The following is a 16516-nucleotide window of genomic DNA, read 5'->3' on the forward strand; positions in this document are numbered from 1 at the left end:
GAGAGAGAGGGGGGAATGAAATGCAGTAAAGGGCCGAACCTGGGCCCGCTGCGTCGAGGACTAAACCTATATATGGGCGCCTGCTCTACCAAATGAGCTATCCAGGTGCCCGCTATTTGGACATTTATTTTGGATGAGAAGATCGTCACCACTCATGTCGGGTAGGTAGATCTTGTTACCTTTGGACAGAGCCATGCTAGCTGTTCCCCCCTGTTTCCAGTCTTTATGCTAAGCCAAGCTAATGTTTGCTCGAAGGGAACTTCATAATTAATGTACAGACAAGAGTTGTATCGATCAGAACATTAACTTTTAGAGAGAAATCAAATAAGTGTGTTGAAGTTTTCTTATCAGATCAGTGGACGCTGTTTATAAAATACAATATTCAGGAAACTCAAATGGAAAAGATTTCTGAGTATTTTAATTAGGGCCCGAGCGCCGACAGCGGCAAAGGCCCTATTGAAACTGAAGGAATTATTGTTTCTATTATTGTTTTTCCCGTCAAATGAATTGCCTTTTTGAGGGCCTTAACATATTCAAAAACTCACCAAATTTGGCAGTCGCATCAAGTCTGGTGAAAATTTACGTATTTTAAGTGTTTCGGGAATAGGCGCACAAAAATGGCTCGCTAGCGCCCCCTAGATAGTTAAGAAAATTGAGCCCCTGTAGTGCGTTTAACGCAGACTTACGAAACTTGGTACACATATGTAAGATGTCAAGATGTACAAAAAACTTCATTAGAGCCATATCCTAAACCCAACAGGAAGTCCGCCATTTTGATTTCAAAGTTCGAAATTAGTGCGATTTTGGCCATTTCCACATGTCGTACTTTAACGAACTCCTCCTAGAGATTTCATCCGATCAACGTCAAACTCGGTCTGTACCATCTTAAGATGTTAAAGATGAAAAGTTATTAAAAGAAAAACTTTTCGTCATAGGGCGTGGCCGTGGCGGGGCGGCCATTTTGTGCGTTTCTCCCCTGAAACAAGAAGTGGGTGTAACTCGAGTGTACGTTGTCCGATTACCTCGAAACTTTTCAGGATTCATAAGAGTCCAACCCTGAGGACAAATAAAGGCCGATATTTACTTAAAGTCATAGCGCCCCCTAGTGGCAACAGGAAGTAGACCTAAAAGTCAAGGTGCTATACTTTAACGAACTCCTCCTAGAGATTTCATCCGATGGACTTCAAACTTGGTCTGTACCATCCCAACACCTTAACGATGAAAAGTTATTAAAAGAAAAACTTTTCGTCAGACGGTGTGGGCGTGGTGTGGCGGCCATTTTGAGTGTTTAGCGATGAATAAAGAAGTTGTTGTAACTTGAGTGTACGTTGTCGTATCTGCCCGAAATTTCTCACAATTGACAAGGGTCCGGGCCTGAGGACACCTACAGGCCAAAATTGACTTTTGGTCATAGCGCCCCCCGCTGGCAACAGGAAATCTGCCTTATATGACAAACATCATCCGATTTACATGAAACTCAGAATGTGTGGTCTACGTGTGATACTGAGCTGCCCCCTATAATATGACCACGCCCACTTACTCAGGCCACGCCCCCTTTCATAACATTTGAACCGTTTAAGGTAGAGTCTTGTGTGAGGAGTCATTGAACTCAGCAGAGACTTCGTTTTTAATTGATGATGGTTTGGCCCGCCCCCTATGTTGAAGACACGCCCTTTTGAATAAATGCTGACCCATCTAAGGTAGATTCTTGTGTAAGGTATCATTGAACTTAGCACAGACTTCCTTTTTAATTGGTGATGGTTTGACCAGCCCCCTACGCTTTTGCCACGCCCCTTTTCACAGCTAATGAACCATATGACGTAGAGTCTTGTGTGAGCTATCGTTGTACTCGGCGGGAAGTTCCCTTTTCATTGTTGACGATTTGCAGCATCTGAGTGCCGCGCAAATGCGCGGTCGCAAGAAGCGGCGTCCGCCGGTAACCCCGACGCGCGCAGAGGCGCGAGGGCCCGTCCATCGCTGCTCGCAGCTTTAATTTTTATCGTAATTATTTAGAAAAGCAATAATATATTATTCACAATTATATAACTATGTGTCACTTTAAAGATAACGAGTCAATAAGTCAGGACCAGACACTGTTTGTGACAATATGTCTTTTATTTTTTTAATGCTTATTGATTATAAAGTGAAGGAAAACAGATTAATAAAGAACCCAACACACCAGAGACTCCTCTTGTATCACAGAATGTTCAGACAACATTTGGACTTTATTTTCTATTTGGACATTTTGGATGAGAAGATCGCCCACCACTCATGTCTGGAAGGTGGATGTTGTTACCTTTGGACAGAGCTTACAGACAATATTCAGTTAACTAAAATGGAAAAGATGTCAGAGTATTCAAATGTTTTTTGTATTTCATTTTGTGTCATTTACTAGATTAAAAGTCCAATAACTGATTATGTTTTTGTCCAGCTCAGAGAGTCAGTTTCCTTCTAATGTTAAAACTCAAATGTGAACCGTTTCCTAACTCTTCAGATAATAAACAAGTGAAAGTGAATCTGTCAGCAGAGAGCTGTTTCTGTCTGCACAACAAACTGAAAGTGAATCAGTGATAGAGATTATAGATGAGCTGTAGTGAGATCATGATGGCGGGAGGCCTCACAGGTTCTTGGAGCACACGAAAGGAAGTATTATGTGGCACGGCCCGTCGTGCCAGTTCCTTCCTGTAGAGAGATTTTCCCGAGTTTTAATGTCTTAACTTTTTATCTTTCAGACTGGAACATATGACCACCTGCTATAAGTTTAGAGATCATTTTTGGATCATCATGTTTATTTAAAAGACAAGATGTTTCAAATGTTTTTTACCCAAATAGTTTATCAGAAGACAGTGCTCCACCAGAAGGAAGTTGTCAGGCTGCCCCCAATCCCAGCTTTTGTAGTCAAATGTAGATCCATCAGACCACATCCACACACCCTCCTGGAGGAGAAAGATTGGGTCAAAGTCAAATCAAAAGAGGATCCTCCTTTTTCTGTTGTTTTATTTGGAGTCATTTTCCTCTTTCTGTTCTTTATTTCTTTCATCAAATTTAATTAAAGCTGGTTGGAGCTGGGACGTGAGAGCTGGCTTGAGCTGGGACCTGAGAGCTGGTTGGAGCTGGGACCTGAGAGCTGGTTGGAGCTGGGACCTTAACCTGGCTTGAGCTGGGACCTGAGAGCTGGTTGGAGCTGGGACCTGAGAGCTGGCTTGAGCTGGGACCTGAGAGCTGGCTTGAGCTGGGACCTGAGAGCTGGTTGGAGCTGGGACCTGAGAGCTGGCTTGAGCTGGGACCTGAGAGCTGGTTGGAGCTGGGACCTGAGAGCTGGCTTGAGCTGGGACCTGAGAGCTGGTTGGGGCTGGGACCATTCAGATCCATTTGCGAGCCATTCCATTCGTAATAAACAAACAGCGCAGTATAGGCTACATGCTTCGTCCTTGTTGAATTATTCATTAAGATAATTCTAAACAGATTTCTGTAGTTCAAACAACTCTGAAATGGAGTTGACAACGTCAGTTATAACAGCCCACGTATTAAAAAAGTGTAGGGTTTAAATCGGGCTCAGGCTCATAATTACAGTTAATGTATCGAGCCGGGCCGGGCTCGGACACAATGTGCACGGGTTTGGGTAGGGTCGGGCTTGATTTCTTGGGCCCGATCTAAGCTCTACGCTGTATCCAGTTCTCTTTATACATCGATTGTCAGAATGCAAATGTCTGTATCAGTTAGATCGGACATTAAGCGGTCTTTATGCTGCCAGCTCCTGAGTACAAATTTGTCTGGAGCATTCGGAGGGAGCGAGTGGGGATGTTAATATGTACGCCCGTCATAAATTAGCATGTAGCAGATCAAGGCAGGTCATTTCAGCTACTGTCCAAAAAGCTAAACAAAGGATTATAGAGAGAGGACAGCTGGAAGTATTGTCATTTTATAAAATCTTTGATAGTCTCTGTGCTCTAAAGTTGGCTAAGACCTTAAAAGTGTTTTTTTAAGCAGAGGTTTTATCACAGCTACTTTAAATGACTGTGGTACATAACATATTCAAAATGTTGCTCAAGTATAGGAAAATATTCTTCAAATCAAAAGTCCTCATCATAATCAATTTACACAATAGCTCCTTTCAAAGTAGTATATTTTTATAGAATATCATATTTTCTCTATCAAGTAAGAGCATTTCAATGTTGTAGTTTATTAACGTGGAGTCAATTTAGTTAGATACTTTGTGTAGATTAGTAGTATAAGTACAGCTTCATGTCGTTTTTGCATGTAAAAAGTAACTGTGTCACATAAATGGAGTGCAGTAAAAAGTACAATATTTCCCTCTGAGTTTTGGTGGAGTATGTGTATACAGTGAAAAAAGGCAATACTTGATTAAAGTAGGGACTGCAGATGTCAATTAGCCTAAGGCTAACTCTGGTACAATGATCAACTGGCAACATTTATTTTAAAAATTGTACATGGTCCCTAACAAATAAAAAAACACAATTATGTTGGCATGTAGGCAGCAATTTGTTAATGTTTCACCTCTAACTGGAAAATCATTTATGTAACAAGTGTTTACTTGTTCCTTGATCCTTTCCAAGCATCACCAATATCGATCAGTGATTCAAACATGTTTTTTAGGTATCAAGATTAACTATATAAAGAGTGAATATCTTCCTTTACTGACAGTCATCAGCTTGTTGTTCTGTGTCAGCCAATCATCACTTCAGCAAAAGTAATTATATTTCAATTTATTATCACAATTTCATCGAGAGGACATTTTATAGTTTGAGAACACTTTAAATATTAATCTAACTATTAAACCATATTTATATTATATAAGACACTTATAACTAGCAGGATACTTTAATGTGACAAATGGCTCACTGATCACAGTCATAAATTGTCTGCATTTATGTCCTTGTCTGCAGTATGTTGACTTTGTTTAACGTCTTTCCACAGATGGCATCAGGCTTTCCGTTTGCTTTGTTGCTCTGTTTGTCCATCGGACTGTTGGCTCCATCTGTAAGTAAAAGCTATGCAACTATTAATTTAAAAAACAATTCTATGTGTTGCACATTAAGAATAATTCAGTGGTTTCCCAACCTGTAAGATTATGAGACAGTGATTAAATAATGTTATTAGTTTTAATGTAGGCTGAGTGTAACTGTAAGCTAAAACATTAGATAATTTTGTTCTGTGGAGCACTTTGGGCTGCATGTTTGAATCAAAAGGTGCTATATCACTCCCTGAATGACTGATTGCACTCGTCTCATTTAACTTGAGGTATTTACTAACTGATTTGATCTCGATCTTGCTGTTATTTGTGGCATGAAAGGCTTAGATATCCCTTGAAGTGAACTCAATTATCTCATCTGAGTAGTCGCGCTACCTGTCTCTCGGGCCGACTAGCCTAATTTTGGCCATGATAATATTTTTTTCCGGTTTTCTTCTTTGAGCTCCCATGGTTGATGAATGGTTAACTTAACTAGGCCTGCTACCTCTTTAATGAGCTGTTTTTTGTTTCTTCTTTACTAGAATGATATTGGCCAATGCTCATCTTATTTCATTCCATTAAGGTAAGGTGACCATATTTGGATTTCCAAAAAAGAGGACACTCTGCCTGGCCTCGAGACAAATTCAGACAGGCTTCTCAGAGGTAAATGAACATGCTTTATTATGCCTCAATGGTGCAAAAATAACTTCTGTAATAAAATAAAATAAAATCTGTAACAACCTGTAACAAAATCAGTTCAATTTATTATCACAATTTCATCGAGAGGACATTTTATATTTTGAGAACACTTTAAATTTGCATTTAAACAGTTAAATATGGCCTAAATTAGATGCATTAAAATACCTGAATAAATAAGCACAATAATCACGTGACAGTTCAAAGTAATCTTGTTTATTCACGAAATAACAAAGTATCTGTTTTGAAGGGGGCCCAAAACAATGAAGCATGCCTAGTGTAATTAATAATAATAAATTTAATTTGTATAGCGCTTTTCATGAACTCAAAGTCCAGGGCAGGATACAAAACAAAACAAAACGAAGCAGGCACAGATGAAAAATGAGGGGGGCATGGGGCTACGGATAGGCAGAGGTGAAGAGATGGGTCTTGAGGTGGGACTGGAAGATGGTGAGGGACTCAGAGGTGCAGATCTCATGGGGGAGGGAGTTCCAGAGCCTGGGAGCTGCCCTGGAGAATGCTCTGTCCCCAAAACTTCGGAGGTTGGACTTGTGGATGGAGAGGAGACTGGCTGAGGTGGATCTGAAGGACCTTGAGGGTTGGTAGGGGGAGGTCAGGAGGGAGGTGGAGGGAAGGGCTGGCGATGGTAGGAGTTTTTTTATGAAAGAGAGTGGGAAAGAGAGGGCGCGGGCCAGGATTTTGTGCGGGTGAACGAGTGTGGGCGGCCGGCGTTCTGGACCAGTTGGAGTCGGTTGATATAGGTAGAGCTGATGCTGAGGAGAAGTGAGTTGCAGTATCCAGTCGGGAGGAGATGAAGGCGTGAATGAGTCTTTCAGCAGTGGGGGGTGTGAGAGAGTGTCTGATTTTGGCAATGTTGCGGAGGTGAAAGAAGGAGGTTTGAATGACATGGTGTATGTGGGGCTCAAAGGAATCAAAGATCACACCAAGGTTACGGGCTTGGGGAGATGGGGAGTCAATGGCAAGAGTGGGGTTATTGATTTTGCTGAGTGTGGATTTGGAGCCTATGAGGAGGAATTCTTTTTTATCGCTGTTGAGTTTGAGGAAGTTGTGTTGCATCCAGGTTTTAATAGCTGACAGACAAGAGTTGATGTGGGTGAGGGGAGCATTGTGGGGGGATTTGGTGCTGAGGTAGATGGGTGTCATCGGCGTAACAGTAGAAGTCCAGGTTGAAGTGGGCATGTGGGAGGATGTAGATGATGAAGAGGAGGGGGCCGAGTACGGAGCCTTGGGGAACGCCTTGAGTGACTGTGGCTGTGGCAGAGGTGTGGTTATGGAGAGAGATGAAGAGGGATCTGTTGGAAAGGTAGGAACGGAGCCAGCTGAGTGTAGCACCTTCGATACCGAGGTCATTGAGTCTGGTGAGCAGGATGTTATGGCTCACGGTATCGAAGGCTGCACTCAGGTCGAGGAGGATAAGGATGTTGAGGGAAGCGGTGTCAGCAGAGGTGAGGAGGTCGTTGAGGACTTTGAGGAGAGTGGTTTCTGTGCTGTGGAGGGGGCAAAAACCAAATTGGAGGGGTTCGAATTGGTTATTGGCACGAAGATGGATTTGGAGTTGTGAGACGATGATACGTTCCAGATTGTTATGGTTGTGTATGTGTCACCTGTTCCTTGTTTCACCTCATTACCTCTTGTATTTAGTCTCTGTGTTGTCTTTGTCTAGCGTCAGATCATTGTTTCTGTTTTGGATATTGTGTGTGTTAGTCTACCCATAAATTAGCACATAGCAGATCAAGGCAGGTCATTTCAGCTACTAGCCAAAAAGCTAAACAAAGGATTATAGAGAGAGGACAGCTGGAAGTATTGTCATTATATAAAATCTTTGATAGTCTCTGTGCTCTAAAGTTTGCTAAGACCTCAAAAGTGTTTTTCTGTGATTCCTGTTTTTACTTCTACTACTTTTGGATTTCTTTGCCTTCTGCATTCAGGACACCTTTTGTTTGTATGGATTTTATTGTGATGAAATTCTGAAGCTCACCTCTGCCTGGCTGTCTCTGCATTTGGGTCCTCCAATTCTCTGAACCTCGTGACAGTAATCTTTCCATTTAATATGGCTCTGCCTCGAGGAAAGGTTTAGGGTGCACAGACTGACTGTGTGTGTGTGTGTGTGTGTGTGTGTGTGTGTGTGTGTGTGTGTGTGTGTGTGTATATATATATATATATATATATATATATATATATATATATATATATATATATATATATAAAGAGTCTGACCTTGGATTTTGTCTCTACATTTAGAAATCTTCTGGATCAATGTTTTGTGAGTTTATCTAGGAACATTTAAAAACACATGTCCGACTTATGTTTTTATGAATTATTATGGTTTATTGACTTACATATCCTTTTAGCTTAGGTTGTACTGATTTAAGGGATATGAAACATTTGAAGATACTTCAAGAAATGACATCACAATAAGCTAAAATACCAATGTAGGCACTGAAGGACCATCTCTATTGCAGAGTTAAAAGGGCTCATTTCCAGTCGCCTATCCTCAGAGTGCACAGTGTTCTGTGCATAAAAGCAAAGTGCCATGAACTGAAGTAACCTAGATGTTCTCAGCCTCACAGTTCAAATATTGCTTCATGAATACTCCACTTATTTGCTGCTGGAAGTTCTCGGAAATAAAGTTCTTCCTGTCAGGGCCCCATGCAGATACAGGATCCACTCTCCTCTCTACTGAAATATTAAAAAGTCCAGAAGGTTTAAAGGCGTGCGGGTGCCAACCCAAACACAGTGAAAACAGATCTCTGCTAATGTTATAGCGCAGTTCAAACCGTACAAACGGTTCTGAAATTAATGAGACTTAAAACAAAATTTGATAACCATCTGTTCCTTTATCAGAATTGCAGCTCTGTTTCATCCATCTTTCCAGTAAAACACATCAAACAATATCACTGACACGCCACGCTGACACGGTAAAAACATGCTTGCTTTCCCATTTCCCACACACCTGGGGCCTCATGTATAAAAGACTGCGCAGCTTTCATACCAGAAGATGGCGTACGGGCCAAAACTTGAAAAGTACCTACGCACAGAAATATTCACATGTATAAAAACCAGTCGATGCGGCAGGTCCTGCGCACCTTTCCTTTATATATCACAATCAACGTGAAATTGAGCGCGCACATGAATGAGTGACCGACCCCGCGCTTTGCCTCCTCCCATAAATGAATATGGAAATTACTATAAATGCGCCCCCGACGTCATTCTTTGTCCAATCACAACGGGTTATCCCGCACGGACGACCAAAAAAGAGAAAAACTTCACAGACTGAGGTTGAGGTGCTGATCGCGGAGGTGAAGGCGGAGAAAAATGTTCCATTTGGAGGTTTGTCATCTTGGATAAGCAATAAAAGAAAACGCCCAGAATGGCAAATGGTGACCGGGGGGTGGTGACATCACCGAACCATGGCAGAATAATAAAAAATATATGTTTAATGTCGAAGTGGAAAGCAAGAGAATAGTGGCGCACGCCACACCGCAGTTACAGAACAACATACATCTCGGTGTCAGTCCAAATTACGCATAATAAGCGCGTTTGAACTCACTGATGTAATGCCATTTATTATATTTATTAAGTGTTAGTAGCTCAGTGAAACTGAGTCCAGCGCGAGGAGACCTGACTCCAGAGGAGGAGAGGTTAGTGAGTCCAGCGTCTCCACGGCAGGTGACGTGCGCACAGATCCGCTGTGCCATGCATGGATGAAATAATGAAATAGTAAATAGGAAATAGGACTACAGTGTGCAGAATTAAGACAGTCAAGACGGCCCATTGTTTGGTGGACCGGGTACACCTTGTACACTTTATAGCCTACAAATCATCCACGGGATTAATGACGCATCACATGAGTTAAATCCCCCTCCCCGACACAGCGTTTGTTCCTGGGGAGATGGATCCGTGCGTCCCGCCTCCTGTGCGCCATGGATATCTGAGCCTCAGCAACTAAAGACTCACAGACACTACTGCATTTTCCGTGTAACTTTCCGCGAGTAAGATATTTCATCTAGGGAAATACAGAGGATGACTGAAAGTATTTATTAAGTGGATTTATCAATCATTTTCCGTCCTCATGTTTAACAGAGAATTAAGTAGCCTGCGAATTAAACAGATGTGAAACATTTCCACATAAATGATCAAACTTTTATGGAGTATCAGTGGATATAATTTTGTTTTTTCATAGACAACGTCACAGACGTATGCCAGTGACTGTAGTGGAAACTTTATTTTGTAATGTTTAGTGATTTTCGGCACTTTTCATTTAGAATTTGCTACGTTACAGAGCCAGAAAAGACTTTGCGGACGGCCTGCACATTCTCACGACTGCTCAACAGTTTGCGTGACAGCCCGCACATTCTCAGTCAAGTTATTTTTTTATACATCACAAAGTGACCGTGAAAACCAGCGTACGCAAGCTTTTCGTGCGTACGCAACGTTTATACATGAGGCCCCTGTACCTGTGGCTGTTGATTCCTAGAAGCATTTCCTGTGTCAATGCTCCACCCGGTGGTCACACACAAAACTGCATATCCATTAATGACACCAACCTGCTATATAAACACAACTAAGATACATTATGGCTCCAACATGTATTTTGATGCTGATACTTTTGTACCTTTTACAAGTAATATTTTCATGAATGTCTCTTATAACTATAAGTAGTATTTCTGCACTGTGGTTTCAGGTACTTTTAGTTCCACCGTGTGTCACAATACCTCGATACAGACCTACATGAAGTTACTCTTGTTTTGGGTTGGATTTAGTTTTTCTCTCATACATTCCTTAAAAAGTCTAAATTAACTTCATTATCCCGCAAGAGTAAATTCATGTGGTCTTACATGTCTCCTCAAAAGAAAAAGAAACACAACGCTTTCAAATAAACTTTATTATCTTATTACCTAATCTATTCATCATTGTCTTTATTTATCATTTGGATTAGGATCTTAACCTTGTTTTTATTGTAATTATTTAAGAAAAGGAATAAAATATTATTCTTAAATATAAAAAATGATTTGTCCCTTTAGAGAGAACAAGAGTCAATAAGTCAGGACCAGACACTGTTTGTGACAATATGTCTTTATTTTTGAATGCTTATTGATTATAAAGTGAAGGAAAACAGATGAATAAAGATCCCAACACACCAGAAACTCGTCTTGTATCACAGAACGCTCAGACAACATTTGGATTTTATTTTCAAGTTGGACATTTTTGAAGAGACGATCATCACCACTCATGTCTGGTAGGTGGATGTTGTTACCTTTGGACAGAGCTGACAGACAATATTCAGTAAACTAAAATGGAAAAGATGTCAGAGTATTCAAATGTTTTCTGTATTTCATTTTTTAATATTTACTATATTAAAAGTCCAATAACTGATTGTGTTTTTGTCCAGCTCAGAGAGTCAGTTTCCTTCTAATGTTAAAACTCAAATGTGAACTGTTTTCCTAACTCTTCAGATAATAAACAAGTGAAAGTGAGTCTGTCAGCAGAGAGCTGTTTCTGTCTGCAGAACAAACTGAAAGTGAATCAATGATAGAGATTATAGATGAGCTGTAGTGAGATCATGATGGCGGGGAGGCCTCACAGCTTCATGGAGCACAAGAAAGGGAGACATTTTGTTGCACTGCCCGTCGTTCCAGTTCTTTCTGTCTGTAGAGATTTTCCAGAGTTTTAATGTCTAACTTTTTATCTTTCAGACTGGAACACCGACTACCTGCGATAAGTTTATAGATCATTTTTGGATCATCATGGTTATTTAAAAGACAAGATGTTTCATATTTTGTTGTTTTTTACTCTTGTAGTTCATCTGAAGACAGTTCTCCCGCTCCACCTTTGTTGTCAGGCTGCCCCCAAGCCCAGCTTTTGTAGTCAAATATGGATCCAGCAGACCACATCCACACACCCCCCTGTCGTAGGAGAAAGATTGGTTCAAAGTCAAAGAGAATCAAAAGAGGATCCCCTTTTTATCTGTTGTATTATTTAGAGTAATTTTACTTTTTCTTGTTTCTTTATTTCTTTCATCAAATTTCATTTTTTCGATAGCTCAAGAGACAAGTGACATCACTTCCTGTTATGATAAAAGCCTTACCTGCACTGAGTCAAAGGCTCCGATCCAGGAAGTTTGGTTTGCACCGGTCATGGGTTAATGAAGGTTCTGAGGAATTCATGTTCCTCTTCTGGAGTGGACTGAAGCCAGATTCCCACCATCAGAGTTGCAGAAGTTCTAATGGAAACAACATAATAGTTTAAAAACATTTAAGAAAAAAAAACATGAACCTAATTACAATTTTAACATATGCGATCTCAGGACATCTCATTTTTATACTGACCTACCTTTGGACAATGCAGGACTTTTACAGTAACAAAGTATTAATACTTTTAGAGACAGTCCTCCCCAAAAAACAGTCCCATAAGTCGTTTGTTCAAGCAGCAATTAGGACTCAAATTTAGGTTTATAGTGGCGCCCTCTTAATGGCCATAGTAGTTATGACGGCAGCAAAGCAGGAAGTAAAGTGATTTATTTTTTGCTCCTGTCCACTATGGCCACTCAGAGCACTCCGTCACTAGAAGTACTAAATATAGGTCAGGACAGTCTCGATAAAACTGCTGTACCTCTGCATCGATCCAACTCTTTCCCTGGATGTTGAAACTGAAACAGCGAGAGCCGAACTGGAGTCCAACCAGGAGGGCAGGAACCTTCAAAGACAATGTTGAGTGAAGCATGTGAGGTTGATCGACCTCTGCTTGTCAATAGCTAGCTTGCTTTGTTTTTTAACTTCTGTGAGGAAGTGTTGCATGTCTTCTGTTTGTATTAATAATAAATGATATAGATAATTTTGCTACAAGCTTCTCCCATCCTTCCTTCAGAAACCTAACATAATTGTTTTCTCCCTAATCCCGATCAGGACATAATAGATCTTTCTGAGTGATGCAATCAGTCAAGAGCAGATGTGCGGGAAGTTAACATCTGGGCGTACAGCCAGGGACAGCGAGGTCAATGGCCTTATGTATTACCTAATATTAAACGCGTGATGAACTGATATGGACTCCAGCCTCTCAAATGTATAAATGACTGGCATGCTAGAGAATGTCTTCAGTTCCTCTGCAGAGTAACTCAGGTCTTTGGTTGAATTAAGATCTTATGTTTTGCAACATCTTGGTCTCCCTGAAAATTCCTTGATTAGTAAAATCTGCGGAGTTGAAAAATCCAAGACAAACCAACATGGAGAAGAGAGGAAGGAGGCACACACACACACAACAAAAAATACAAACCCCTATGTAACACTGTATAAACAATACAATCAATTACAATCAGAGCAACGAGTCAGAGATACTGTACTGACCTGGGTAGGAGGTTTGTCCATAACACTGTAATCACAGAGAGACGTATTAAACAGGAGCAGTCTAATTACAGGACTACTCAACTCAACTTTATTTATATAACACATTTCATACAAACATTCAGCCCAACGTTCTTCACAGAACAAACTTATCTAATGTTTCAGCTTACAGTTTGCACTCAACCTACATTAAAACTAGTAAGATTAATTAATAACTGTCTCATAATCTTACAGGTTGGGAAACCACTGCATTATACTGCATGTGGAACACATTGAGTTGTTTTTTAAATTAATGGTTTCATAGTTTTTACTTACAGATGCAGCTGACAGTCCGATGGACAAACAGAGCAACAAAGCAAACAGAAAGCCTGATGCCATCTGTGAAAAAAACGTTAAACAAAGTCAACATACTGCAGACAAGGACATAAATGCAGAAAATTAATAACTGCTGATCAGTGAGCCATTTATCACATTAAAGTATCCTGCTAGTTATAATTGTGTCATATAATATAGATATGGTTTGATATTAAATAGATTAATATTTAAAATGTCTAAATATTAAATACACTAAGTTTTCTCAAAATATAAAATGTCCTTCGATGAATACAGGATTAGATTAAATGTCATAATAAATTGAAATATAATTACCTTTGCTGAGGTGATGATTGGCTGACAGAGAGAACAACAAGCTGATGACTGTCACTGATAGAAAATGTCCAGTCTTTATAGTTTATCAAAGCGTGTTGAAAGTGCTGCAAGATCCTTCAAGTTACGCCCACACTTTCATAGTTACATGAAACATTCTTCCAGTAAGAGGTGGAACATTCGGGTATTCCCTTTTTTTCACTGTATACTTCTACTCCACTAAATGTCAGAGGTAAATATTGTACATTTTCCTGCACTTCATTTATGTGACACTTAAGTTACTTTTTACATAAAAAAAACGCTGATATGAAGCTGTGTTGGGATCAGCAGTAGTGTTTAACTTGATTTTAAACAAAAAAGATCACAGAGCATCCGATTCTGAGACAAAAGAAGTCATGACCAACATGTGCTTTTCCTGAACAAAAGATTCTGGGCCTCCATGTAAACTTTTTCAGCCTGTCAGCCAAACTACGACGGAGTTCCGCCAAGCGAGTATGTGTTCATTCTATTTGTGTTTTCACATGGAGTGGTGAGGAAAAAGTTATCTCGAGACACTTTACAGATAGAGTAGGTCTAGACCACACTCTATAATTTACAAAGCCCCAACAATTCTAATAATTCCCCCAAGAGCAAGCAATGCAACAGTGGTAAGGAAAAACTCCCTATTAGTAAGAAACCTGGGACAGACCCGGCTCTTAGAGGCGATGTCTGACAGTACCGGTTGGGGGTGTGATGAACAGTGGCAATAATAGTCACATAAAGATAATGGAACTATGACTAGAAATAGTAGTTGTAGTAGTTCGTGGCATATCACGGCATGACGGCCGTTGAAGAGGAGTAGCAGTGCACTGCAGGATGTATCGGCAGCAGGGCGTTGCAGAGCACTGTAGAGCGTAGCAGGGGTGGCAGCAGGGAATATCAGGGCATGGACCAGGGCCACGGCAATAGCTGCAACCATTATTTAGGTGCCACCTTAATCCAAGGAAAACGAAAAAAACCATAAGGACTCCCTGGGAAAAAGCTCCCCAGAGCCAGGTTAGTAAAAAGCATTTCTGGGACATGGATGCACACAGAGGGGAAAGAGAGAAGGAAAGAGGGGCTCAGTGTGTCAAAGGAAGGGAGGTCCCCTGGCAGTCTAAAACTATAGCAGCATAATTAAAAGCTGGTGCAAGGCAAACCTGAGCCAGTTCTATAAGGGTTGGTAGGTGAATCTGACAACTATGAAGAGAAGCAGGTGCAACTCCTCCTCCCTAAAAAAAAGCTTTATCAAAGAGAAGAGTTTTAAGTTTATTCAATATTACTTGTTTGATCAGATAAGTCGATCAAGTCAGTACCACGTTAGCTTGACCAGCTAACCTGCTAACTAACCATGCGCGGTCTCCCGACCGCCATCTTGAATCTTGCAGAGGTCTGCCTCATGATGTGTATGATTGGTGCGGGGTTTAGCTTACGCCCGATCTCCTCACCTCCCCTCCTCCTCCACACGCTCCACACACACACACACACACACATACACGAGACATGCTCACCACATGCTTGCTGTTTGTTTTGCCTTTTGTTGTAGTTTGTAAAAGGTATATAGGTTTTGATGATTGAGGAATTATTGATTGGCCACTGATCATTTTGGAGTTAAATAAATTCTGTTATACTTTAAATAGCAGTTGTTTGTAATTATTTGTGTAGCCTATGGTGGTACCAAAAGTCAGAAGAAAGCAACGAGTCTGTTCTCCTTTACCTTGTTAAGGTAAGCTAGGTTAGCAAAGCCCCTTCCCCGGCCAAAACAGAAGCTAACGCCAGTACAGGGCATGAGGGGTTAGGGGAAAGGGGGGGCCAGGGACCAGAATGACGGAGACAATGTTTATGGACTTATGGATACCAAAAACTCAAGGATCAACTCTGAGAAGATAGATTCAGGTTAAGAAAGGTTTACTGAGTCCAGCAGATAAGTTACATATGTGGGTTCACAAAAGACACTGAGTATCCCTAGCATCAGACAAAGGAGTCGGAGCTCAGGCTAGCAAAGTCTCTGTCAAGTTGTGAGCCCCGTTCTGCAATATCCCTCTTTAATCTAACCTTTATCCTTTTTCCTTAATGGGGTGTAATTCTCCTGTCTCCGGGCAGATTCTTCTGTTCCACATACACACGCTTTACACACTCACCAGGGTTGGGTCCTCTGCCTGGTGCAACTTCCTCTTCTTGTTCTCGTGACTTTTAAACAATTACTTTTATGCCATATAAGAACTTAACTATTTTGATGACTTAAGCTTAACCCTTCCTCAATTTGACTGCACACTTGCCTATTTTTTTTTTGAGTGAGGGGGCAAATAAACAGAAATCACGCACTTCGAAACTGGGCAAAACAACCAGCAGTACTTTTATTTAAAACAACGGTATTCAAGAAGAGCAAGACAATATGATACAAGGTTCAAGTAAAAAACATAACTATATCCTTCCCATCCACTACCAAAAACATGTTAACTACATTTTGAACATAAACTTTGCTCTCCCCTTTACTTCTTGGCCAGCAAATTTCTCAATGACTCTCTGATTAAAGTCAGTCATCTCAGTAACAAGTCTCTTTTCCATGGACAGCATGGCCAATGCATTCATCCTCTCCTGGGTCATGGTGTTTGGAGAAAAGTGTTCATTCTTTTCAAGGTTGAGAAGCACCTCTCAGCTTCAGCCGTGGTCATGGGTGTGGTAATGACAACTTTTAATAGAGTCACAGATTTTGAAAAACTTCTTCGGAGATTGACAGCTGGAATAGGTCCACAGAACCATGGCAGGCTTTGAACTCTTCCCTTGCTGTAGATGAGACTGAGCTCTGTCTTCTGCTTGCTTC

At 40.8% G+C, this 16516-nt stretch overlaps 1 pseudogene; it reads right to left on the reverse strand.

The window, feature by feature from the left end:
• Nucleotides 1–2617: 2617 nt before the first annotated feature.
• On the reverse strand, nucleotides 2618–13798 carry LOC120569472 (annotated as a pseudogene).
• Between the last annotated feature and the right edge of the window lie 2718 nt (nucleotides 13799–16516).

The sequence above is a fragment of the Perca fluviatilis genome, chromosome 12, assembly GCF_010015445.1.
Source record: "Perca fluviatilis chromosome 12, GENO_Pfluv_1.0, whole genome shotgun sequence".
Lineage (NCBI taxonomy): Eukaryota > Metazoa > Chordata > Actinopteri > Perciformes > Percidae > Perca > Perca fluviatilis.